Source organism: Lepisosteus platostomus, chromosome 6, assembly GCF_059453375.1.
Source record: "Lepisosteus platostomus isolate fLepPlt1 chromosome 6, fLepPlt1.hap1, whole genome shotgun sequence".
NCBI classification, from domain to species: domain Eukaryota; kingdom Metazoa; phylum Chordata; class Actinopteri; order Semionotiformes; family Lepisosteidae; genus Lepisosteus; species Lepisosteus platostomus.
The window spans coordinates 67,890,744-67,901,508 of record NC_142616.1 but is presented as its reverse complement, the minus strand read 5'-3'; the positions used below and the strand labels follow the sequence as shown (position 1 = coordinate 67,901,508).

The following is a 10,765-nucleotide window of genomic DNA, read 5'->3' as shown; positions in this document are numbered from 1 at the left end:
GAGAGGGACACAGAGAGACCGGCGCTGAGCGGCAGAGAGGCAGAAAGAGCGCTGTAACTCATCCGCCATGCCAATAAAGTTCTTTTGAATTTGAATTTGAGAAGGACACTGACAAGGGGGGCAGGAACGGAGAGAGACTGAGAACAGAAGAGTGAGACAGAGAGGGAGAGTGAATGTGAGAGGGAGAGTGAGACAGAGTGTGAAGGTTAGAGGGTGAGACAGACTCACTGGAAGAGTAGAAGAGACAGGCAGGGAGAAGGAGGGAAGAGAGAGGAGAAAAGAAGAGAGAGAAAGCGAGAGAGAAGCCGATCGAGTGGTTTCATATTATTGGCCGTGGTTAAAGATCACAATTATCACTTCTTTCTGTGGTTTCAGAGAAGCCAGCAAGGCATCTGGGGAAGGGAAGCCGCACAGCTCGAGAAACAGCAGCCCCAGTAGTGTCTCCCTCTACGTCACAGAGTGTGCGGTCCCATGATCTGAGCCCCACGAGCGCCACCCTCTGCCCCCCGAGACCAGGGCTCCGCCGGGACAGCAGCCCCACAGCCCGCGACGCGGCGGCCTGGGGGCAGAGAGTAGTATCATCACGCGCGGTTCGGCAGATGAGTCGCTCCTTCCTCCCAGCTCCCCCTCAGCTCTGCTCTCACCATGGAACTCAGTTCACTGACGTCAGCTTCTCTCTCCCCTCTCTCCTCTCCCCTCACCCCATCTCTCCTCTCTCCCTTATCTACTCTCTCCTTTCCCCTCTCCCCTCTCCCCTCTCCCCTCTCCCCTCCCCTCTCTCCTCTCTCCCTGCCCCTCTGATTTTATACTGTTTATAATCCACTTTGTCTGCTTCACACCTGGAAGCACGAATGAAGTCATTGAGCCTTTGTTCATGGGGGAAGTCGACAGAGAAGGAGCAGCCTGCCTGAGGGACCGGGAGCCAGAGGATCTGAGCCCGGACCCCCAAACATTCTGACGCAGAACTTCTCTAGCCTGTCAGTCCACCCGGCCAGCTGCTGGACCCTCTGGGGGAGAGTGAGACCTGGTGCGGCCCGGACAGTCTGCCGGGCACTGGGTCAGCTTCCCAGAGCAGTACCTTCCCACACCCTGCCTCTTGCAGCGCCTCCTGCTGGAGAGGGAGCCCCAGTGCACTGCCGCTCGGACAGGCAGGTAGGTGCAGAAGAGACTCCCCTCCCAGCAGTCTCTGCAGGTGTCTAAGGTGTTGTCCCCGTTCACACAAAGCAGGCAGGGCGCCCAGGGCTAAGAGGAGTATCTCCGGGACGGTCTCTTTCTTCCGCCTGTCCCCCTTCGGACCAGGCGGATTCCTCCCTCTGTCAGCACACAATCGGGCTCTTTCACAGGTGCGGAGGAAAGGAGGCCGAATGGAAACAGCGGGCAGGCAGTGAATGGGGCTGGGAAATGTGTCTGAGCCGCTTTCTCTGTGCTGGACAATAGAGCCGCAGGTAACCGGAGAGCCGGAATCTAGGCCAGGGCCTGTTCCAGCGATCCGGCTGAGCAGCGGGCTCAGCTCACACACGGGCTGCGGCCCAGCATCCAGCACGGTGACCCTCCGCGGGCACAGGAGCCCCTCGGCCCTCCCTGTGGGCCGGGGCGTCCGCACGGCTCCAGCACAGTGGCACTAACCTGATTACGGAGATTAGGATGGCAAAAACAGCACCGTTTTGTAAATGGGTACCTCAGTGTGAATGGTCTGGTTATTATACAGGAGCCATCTGCAGAGTCTAAAATCTCACACTAGATAATGTGCTCTGTGCTGTGGAATAGCCAAGGGACAACCTATTATGCTGTAGCCATTGTGAACTGTGCTGTGATATTTCCAAGGGATACAGTATTGTCCTATACAATGTGTTTTGTGATCTAGCCAGTGGATACAGTGTTGTACTGTACTGCTGTGTACTGTGATAGAGCCAGTGGATACAGTGTTGTACTGTACTGCTGTGTACTGTGATAGAGCCAGTGGATACAGTGTTGTACTGTACTGCTGTGTACTGTGATAGAGCCAGTGGATACAGTGTTGTACAGTACTGCTGTGTACTGTGATCTAGCTAGTGGATACAGTGTTGTACTGTACTGCTGTGTACTGTGATAGAGCCAGTGGATACAGTGTTGTACTGTACTGCTGTGTACTGTGATAGAGCCAGTGGATACAGTGTTGTACAGTACTGCTGTGTACTGTGATAGAGCCAGTGGATACAGTGTTGTACTGTACTGCTGTGTACTGTGATAGAGCCAGTGGATACAGTGTTGTACAGTACTGCTGTGTACTGTGATAGAGCCAGTGGATACAGTGTTGTACAGTACTGCTGTGTACTGTGATCTAGCCAGTGGATACAGTGTTGTACAGTACTGCTGTGTACTGTGATAGAGCCAGTGGATACAGTGTTGTACTGTACTGCTGTGTACTGTGATAGAGCCAGTGGATACAGTGTTGTACAGTACTGCTGTGTACTGTGATAGAGCCAGTGGATACAGTGTTGTACAGTACTTCTGTGTACTGTGATCTAGCCAGTGGATACAGTGTTGTACAGTACTGCTGTGTACTGTGATCTAGCCAGTGGATACAGTGTTGTACTGTACTGCTGTGTACTGTGATAGAGCCAGTGGATACAGTGTTGTACAGTACTGCTGTGTACTGTGATAGAGCCAGTGGATACAGTGTTGTACAGTACTGCTGTGTACTGTGATAGAGCCAGTGGATACAGTGTTGTACAGTACTGCTGTGTACTGTGATAGAGCCAGTGGATACAGTGTTGTACAGTACTGCTGTGTACTGTGATCTAGCCAGTGGATACAGTGTTGAACTGTACTGCTGTGTACTGTGATAGAGCCAGTGGATACAGTGTTGTACAGTACTGCTGTGTACTGTGATCTAGCCAGTGGATACAGTGTTGTACAGTACTGCTGTGTACTGTGATAGAGCCAGTGGATACAGTGTTGTACTGTACTGCTGTGTACTGTGATAGAGCCAGTGGATACAGTGTTGTACAGTACTGCTGTGTACTGTGATCTAGTTAGTGGATACATTGTTGTACTGTACTGCTGTGTACTGTGATAGAGCCAGTGGATACAGTGTTGTACAGTACTGCTGTGTACTGTGATAGAGCCAGTGGATACAGTGTTGTACAGTACTGCTGTGTACTGTGATAGAGCCAGTGGATACAGTGTTGTACAGTACTGCTGTGTACTGTGATAGAGCCAGTGGATACAGTGTTGTACTGTACTGCTGTGTACTGTGATCTAGCTAGTGGATACATTGTTGTACTGTACTGCTGTGTACTGTGATAGAGCCAGTGGATACAGTGTTGTACAGTACTGCTGTGTACTGTGATAGAGCCAGTGGATACAGTGTTGTACTGTACTGCTGTGTACTGTGATAGAGCCAGTGGATACAGTGTTGTACTGTACTGCTGTGTACTGTGATCTAGCCAGTGGATACCGTGTTGTACTGTACTGCTGTGTACTGTGATAGAGCCAGTGGATACAGTGTTGTACTGTACTGCTGTGTACTGTGATCTAGCTAGTGGATACATTGTTGTACTGTACTGCTGTGTACTGTGATAGAGCCAGTGGATACAGTGTTGTACAGTACTGCTGTGTACTGTGATAGAGCCAGTGGATACAGTGTTGTACTGTACTGCTGTGTACTGTGATAGAGCCAGTGGATACAGTGTTGTACAGTACTGCTGTGTACTGTGATCTAGCTAGTGGATACAGTGTTGTACAGTACTGCTGTGTACTGTGATAGAGCCAGTGGATACAGTGTTGTACAGTACTGCTGTGTACTGTGATAGAGCCAGTGGATACAGTGTTGTACTGTACTGCTGTGTACTGTGATCTAGCCAGTGGATACCGTGTTGTACTGTACTGCTGTGTACTGTGATAGAGCCAGTGGATACAGTGTTGTACAGTACTGCTGTGTACTGTGATAGAGCCAGTGGATACAGTGTTGTACAGTACTGCTGTGTACTGTGATAGAGCCAGTGGATACAGTGTTGTACAGTACTGCTGTGTACTGTGATCTAGCCAGTGGATACAGTGTTGTACTGTACTGCTGTGTACTGTGATCTAGCCAGTGGATACAGTGTTGTACAGTACTGCTGTGTACTGTGATAGAGCCAGTGGATACAGTGTTGTACAGTACTGCTGTGTACTGTGATAGAGCCAGTGGATACAGTGTTGTACAGTACTGCTGTGTACTGTGATCTAGCCAGTGGATACAGTGTTGTACAGTACTGCTGTGTACTGTGATCTAGCCAGTGGATACAGTGTTGTACTGTACTGCTGTGTACTGTGATAGAGCCAGTGGATACCGTGTTGTACTGTACTGCTGTGTACTGTGATAGAGCCAGTGGATACCGTGTTGTACTGTACTGCTGTGTACTGTGATAGAGCCAGTGGATACAGTGTTGTACAGTACTGCTGTGTACTGTGATAGAGCCAGTGGATACAGTGTTGTACAGTACTGCTGTGTACTGTGATAGAGCCAGTGGATACAGTGTTGTACAGTACTGCTGTGTACTGTGATCTAGCCAGTGGATACAGTGTTGTACTGTACTGCTGTGTACTGTGATAGAGCCAGTGGATACAGTGTTGTACTGTACTGCTGTGTACTGTGATAGAGCCAGTGGATACAGTGTTGTACTGTACTGCTGTGTACTGTGATCTAGCCAGTGGATACAGTGTTGTACTGTACTGCTGTGTACTGTGATAGAGCCAGTGGATACAGTGTTGTACAGTACTTCTGTGTACTGTGATCTAGCCAGTGGATACAGTGTTGTACTGTACTGCTGTGTACTGTGATCTAGCCAGTGGATACAGTGTTGTACTGTACTGCTGTGTACTGTGATAGACCCAGTGGATACAGTGTTGTACTGTACTGCTGTGTACTGTGATAGAGCCAGTGGATACAGTGTTGTACAGTACTGCTGTGTACTGTGATCTAGCTAGTGGATACAGTGTTGTACTGTACTGCTGTGTACTGTGATCTAGCCAGTGGATACAGTGTTGTACTGTACTGCTGTGTACTGTGATAGAGCCAGTGGATACAGTGTTGTACAGTACTGCTGTGTACTGTGATCTAGCTAGTGGATACAGTGTTGTACTATACTGCTGTGTACTGTGATCTAGCCAGTGGATACAGCGTTGTACAGTACTGCTGTGTACTGTGATCTAGCCAGTGGATACAGTGTTGTACTGTACTGCTGTGTACTGTGATCTAGCCAGTGGATACAGTGTTGTACTGTACTGCTGTGTACTGTGATAGAGCCAGTGGATACAGTGTTGTACTGTTGCTGCAGCACTGTTGTCAGGGGTTACTACAGTATAAATTAGCCCCAGCATTAACCACTTACAATATCATGTTTCCACGCCCTAATTTCTGCATGACCTGACCTCGTTGTTATTATTCCAGTGACTGTTTTACATCATGTTTTTTTCACTACAGCCACCAAATCCACAGAGCGTGAAATTGAAACAAGAGAACAGAAGCCCAGAGAAGCACACAGGGGCCCTGGAGCCAGCCGCCTCTGTCCTGGGTTGGACTAGCACTCTGGTATCCCAGCAGCCCCCTCTGCCAGGACTTGCCACACAGATGCTGACCCTCGGGGCTCCCGTGGAAAATACAGGCAGGTGCATTTAAAACCGAGAGCTGTGGGAGTGTGGAGCAAACGCCCAAGCCCTGCTGTTGAAGCCGAAGCCCTTTTTCTTTCAGGAATGATCCGGGTGAGACCCTGGGATCATTCAGCTTCTAACTGCTAAACACAGGTCGTTTGCCACCTTTCTTCTGTTCCGAGACGCGAAGCCGGACAGCTTCAGGCCGGACAGCAGGGCCGAAAGGAGGACACAAGAGGGCGCTCATTCCCGAGGCCTCAGAGCCGCTGGCCAGCGGGCTGACTCTGCCCCCCTGCCCCCCTGCCCCCTCTGCCCTCGGGGGTCCCTGTGGTGGCCGCGGGGAAGTCCCAGCAGGGCGCGCCGCTGAGCAGGGCGAGGTCACGGTACCGGACCGCGGCACATAGCAGCGTGCGAGTTCTGGCCCGCACCCCAGAGCTGCAGAAGAAGGGTTTGCTCCGTGTGCAGAGGTTTCAAAGCCGAGCTGAACAGTGACGCGGCCCTGCCGCCCCATCTCCGCGGAGACGCGCGGCGGAGCAGAGGAAACCGGACATCGCACTTGTGGCCGTTTGCCCCGCGACGGTTTTGACCGGATTTTGCTGGAAGTCAGGACAAGGAGAACATCCTGGAGAAGTGAGAGCAGAGGGGGCTGCGTTACCCCCACAAACAGCACCCCTCGTTCCCCGCCCGCCCCGGCAAGGCCCCCCGTGGGCTCTGGGACAGGCCCCCACGCCCCACTTCACTGCTGACACCCCAGCTCTATGTATTTTATTTTATTTTTGTAATCTATATACTTTTGAATTATTCTAATGCTGTAGTTTATTTTGAGCCTATTCTGATGTCTATCTTGGTTTTCTTGGGCTGGGCGGCTGTAAAGCCTCAATAAAGTCCCGCCCTTCGGGATCAATAAAGCCTTATCTTATCTTATCTCAACAGCAGCCTGCCCTGCACGCACCCACACACTCTCTGCAGACAGACAAGAGACGCAGGCCGAGCAGAGCCAGCAGCCCAGCTCTCACACCGGAGCTCAGGAATCCAGGGGCAGGCCAGACGCTGAGACGCTCTCCTCGTCTCTCCCCAGTCGCAGGCTGGCTGCAGCCCGTCTCCTCCACAGGCCTTATCTGCGGCCTGGCGTCAGGGCAGCAAGGAGAGGGGGGCAACCACGGGGCACCAGCAACCAGTACCCTAATCTACCTGCCCCTGCCCCCCTAGGCCAGGCAGCAGGGGCTGATTCCTGATCTCTCGTTCCCCGTCCTCCCCCGCGGTTCCACCTGCCCCTCTGCCCCTCCCGGGCCCAGGGGAGCAGCGTGGAGGGGAAGCCCGTGCTGATGACACCGGGGCTCTGTGGCTCGTCCTGTCGTGCTGTCGTGCTGGCCCGCTGTGATCCCTCCTGGAGGCATGAGCCCCACGCCGCGGCCTGGCCCGGCCTCCCTGCGCGCCACAGCGCCGAGGAGGTGCCCTGCAGTGCCTCCTGACCGGGAGTGGGACCCTATCGATAACTCAGATCTGCTTGAAAAGGATGCTGCTTCAGCACTGATGTCGCAACGGGCAGAGCTGCACTTATCTCTGCAAACAGATGAGTTTTTGGATAGCAAACCATAAAGTTGTGGAGATGACTACTTCATTTCTAAAATGCAGTTTGCTGGTAAGCAAAATGCAAAATTGAAAAAAATAACCACAATCCGATTTCTCAAGAGAGGCACGTACCGTTGCCTCTCTCTCTCGCTCGCTCTGGGTTCGAGCAGAGAGCAACAGGACCCAGCCTGCTGGCTCTGGCTGCTCGGCACCGCCGGCCTGTCTTGGACGGTCCAGCTGATGGGCACAAACTGCAGAGTGTTCATGGGACTGGACAGAGCAGTGGTCACTCTCAGAACTGCAATTTAATGCAGAATCTCAAAGCGCCTTCAGAATGACACCTGCCAAGGCCAGAGCTGGTCATATTGCTGACCAAATCGCTCTCTCCACTGAGGTGATCAAAACCCAATATTTGTCACAGGCTTTAACAAACCAGTAACCTACTGTACCAGCTCAGCCACCCCAGGACAGGGGTGGGAGTTTGTGAGATCAGACAATCAAAAGAAAGATGTCTTTAGGTGTTTTCTGGAACAGGTGCTGTCAGACACCTATTTGAACCAAGAGGTTACTTCACTGTCTCTGCAGATAGCTCAACCCTGAATTCCTGTCATCCAGCTCAGCCCTGACCTCCTGTTCTCTCACTCAGCCCTGAACTCCTGTCATCCAGCCCAGCCCTGAGCTCCTGTCATCCAGCTCAGCCCTGACCTCCTCTTCTCTCACTCAGCCCTGAACTCCTGTCATCCAGCTCAGCCCTGAACTCCTATGGTCCTACTCAGCCATGAGCTCCTGTTCTCTCACTCAGCCCTGAACTCCTATCGTCCTACTCAGCCATGAGCTCCTCAGCCCTGAACTCCTGGCTGAGGAGCTCATGGCTGAGTGTCATTCCACTCAGCCCTGAGCTTCTGAGACTCTCTGGCACTCCTCTTCCTGGTTTGTGCTGTGGGAAGAGCTGCTTCGACAAGCAGCTGTGATCCGACAGGTGGAGATTTGGGTGACAGGGGAGTGGCCAGGTCTCACTGAGAGAGGCTTCGAAGATGCTCAATACTCGGCTTCTCTTTCACTGGTGTTATGGCAGCTTTGATTAAAATGGAAACGTGCCGCTGCCATGAGTCAGGCTCGGTTATCTCAAGCTGGTTTGCATGTAGATCGGAATCACTCAAACACGGGAAGGTACAGTATCTCCAGATGTGTATCTCCTGTGTGCGTTCGCCACAGGCACAGATAAGGCAGCTCTCTGTCAGCAGAGCATCACGTCCGCTCAGAGACGAGCGAAAGGGCATGAGGGCACAGGTGTGTGCAGGAGAGGGGTGCAGAGCCAGTCAGGGAGTGTTGGGGAGATGAAGGAGGGAGGCTGCAGACAGACCTGTCCCTTCAGCTCTGCACCGGCTGCCTCAGGGTCAGAGTCTGGCACGCTGCCGGCCAAGGGTGCCCGACACAGCCAGCGGAGTCACGCTTATGAAAGTTTATTATGGTAAATGTGCAATTTCACCATGGTTGCAAAACGTTTGTGCCGAGAATGAACTCTGTCTCGGCTTCCGGCTGCTTCCCGTAACTCCGGACGCTGTGCCGCACCACGCCTCCGCGATGACTCTCCGGGCCCGTCCCGGGACAGGCTGGCGGAGCGAGGAGAGGGGCCGGTCTGTCCCGCGCCCCAGCCTGTGCCTGGCAGGGAGGTGCCGCAGAGCCCACACCCATGTGACAGGAACAGCGAGAGTCGTGTGTGACTCGTCCCCTCCCAGCTGGGCCGAAGCCTCACTGGAATCCCACTGGAATCCCACAGGAATCCCACGGCAGGCAGCTTGGGGATCGAGTTGCAGAGCTCCATTCACAGGGAGCGATCCGCGGCCCAGCCTGCAGGCCAGGGCAGAGAGCAGCCGCCCCCCCAGGAGACACACAGCTGGACGAGCCGCCGCCACCCAGCCTGCCAATCCATCCCAGCGCTGTCAGTCAGAGCGGGACAACAGCAACTCAGACACACACTTTCACACCTGTCCTGGCTGGGTGGGGCTCTCTACCTGACACCGGCACCGACACCGGCACCGACCATCCTCCCCAAGCCCACTTTCACCCTGCAGGGCCAAAAGACTCACACTACCCCTTTCAGCAACAATAAAACCCCACCGTTTCCCTATTAGATCTGATGTTTTTTTTAAAACTGTGGTGTTGTTATTCCCAGAGGACCGTCCTCATTTCTAAGACCAGGGAATTCCAGCAGGAGATCACAGCTGCTGCACTGGGTTGGCTGTGGTCTTGGCTCTGAGGGAAGACCAGTGGGAATGGAGTTCGAAGCCCCAGACTCGGCCCCTCAGAGCAAGCAGAGGCTGTGCAGAAGCCTGCTGGTGGGCACACTCACACCCCCAGGAGTCCGGCTCCGTAAGACAGGTCACTTAGCTGAGGGTCCCATCCAGCTGCTTCTCCAAGGATCCTGGTGGTTCAGACCCCCGCTGCTCTTTGTGCAAGGCCATGCCTCCTGCTCTCGGCTCTCAGTGCACGTTCAGGGCCGCGTTTCACTGCAGGAGCTGGACAGGTCCAGGGGGCGGAGTCTGTCAGGGAGTTTTCGGGATTTCAAGCCCACAGAGATCTGGCCCCAGTGGAGGTGCTTCCTGTAGCGAGCTGCCCTGGACGTTTATCTCTCACTTCCTTTGACACACAGCGGCTCAGGCGCTATATGAAGGAGCAGCCGTGACGTGTGTGGAGTCACCAGGCCGACTGTGTCTGCAGCCTGCAGAGGCCGGGGCAGGCCTGGCTGTCTGGAGACAAGGAGGGGAGAAGAAAGCTGTTTGATTCTCTTCCTTGGCGGGAGAGCAAAAACGTAAGGAATGCAGGCAGCGGAGAAAGAGGTCTTGCTGCTGAGTAAGCCTGCAGCGTCACAGAGAAAGAAACACATCTTCTCTTCTCCTTGATCTGCTGCCCCCCTCCCGCCGGAGCTGAGCACAGCCCCCCGCTCTCCCGCCTGCCAGCGAGTGGACAACAGCACCTCCCTCTCCCCCCCGCGGGCCGTGACTGAGCGCAGTCACCCTGCCGCCGCCCTCAGGCCTGACCCCGCCCCACGCCAGTGCCAGGAGCGCCTCTCTCCTCGCGCACGGGGGAGCCAGGAGCTCGGACAGAAAACAAGCTTCACCCTCCGTGACAGAGCCTGACCGCAGCAATTAATACATACCCCATGAGCACACTGGATTTTCTTTTACAGATCGAAACGCCCCCAGCACTTCCCAGTACAACCCACAGTGAGGCTACTCGACCTGCAGGGGGCGCAGCGCTGGGGTGCCCAGTTCTCTGCAGTCAGGCCTGTTTCCTCCACCCCAGTGGCCTGAGCTCATCTGCTCTCTAGTGCAGCAACGCACTGCGTTTTCCAAACAGAATGCCCTTTTCTAGGTCAAGACCTTTATGCTTACGCAGTATTTTCTTTCTAGATATAAATTATACTTTTAATTTGTCTTCTGAATGTCCTTCAGTCCTGGAGCTGTAGTCCGTCTGATTGTGCACAAGCACACATACAGTATGCGCAAAAGACAATTTAGAGTCTCCAGTCAACCCAGACAGCATGTCTGTGTGAAACGGGAGGAAACCGGTGTTCCCA

General features: G+C 53.6%; 1 long non-coding RNA gene across 1 annotated transcript; it reads left to right on the top strand.

Annotated features, from left to right (window-relative positions):
* Positions 1 to 6,521, top strand: LOC148662264 (uncharacterized). Its single transcript, XR_015939698.1, has 2 exons — positions 1 to 1,152; positions 5,447 to 6,521. It is a non-coding gene; the product is annotated as an uncharacterized LOC148662264 (long non-coding RNA).
* The last annotated feature ends 4,244 nt before the right edge of the window (positions 6,522 to 10,765 follow it).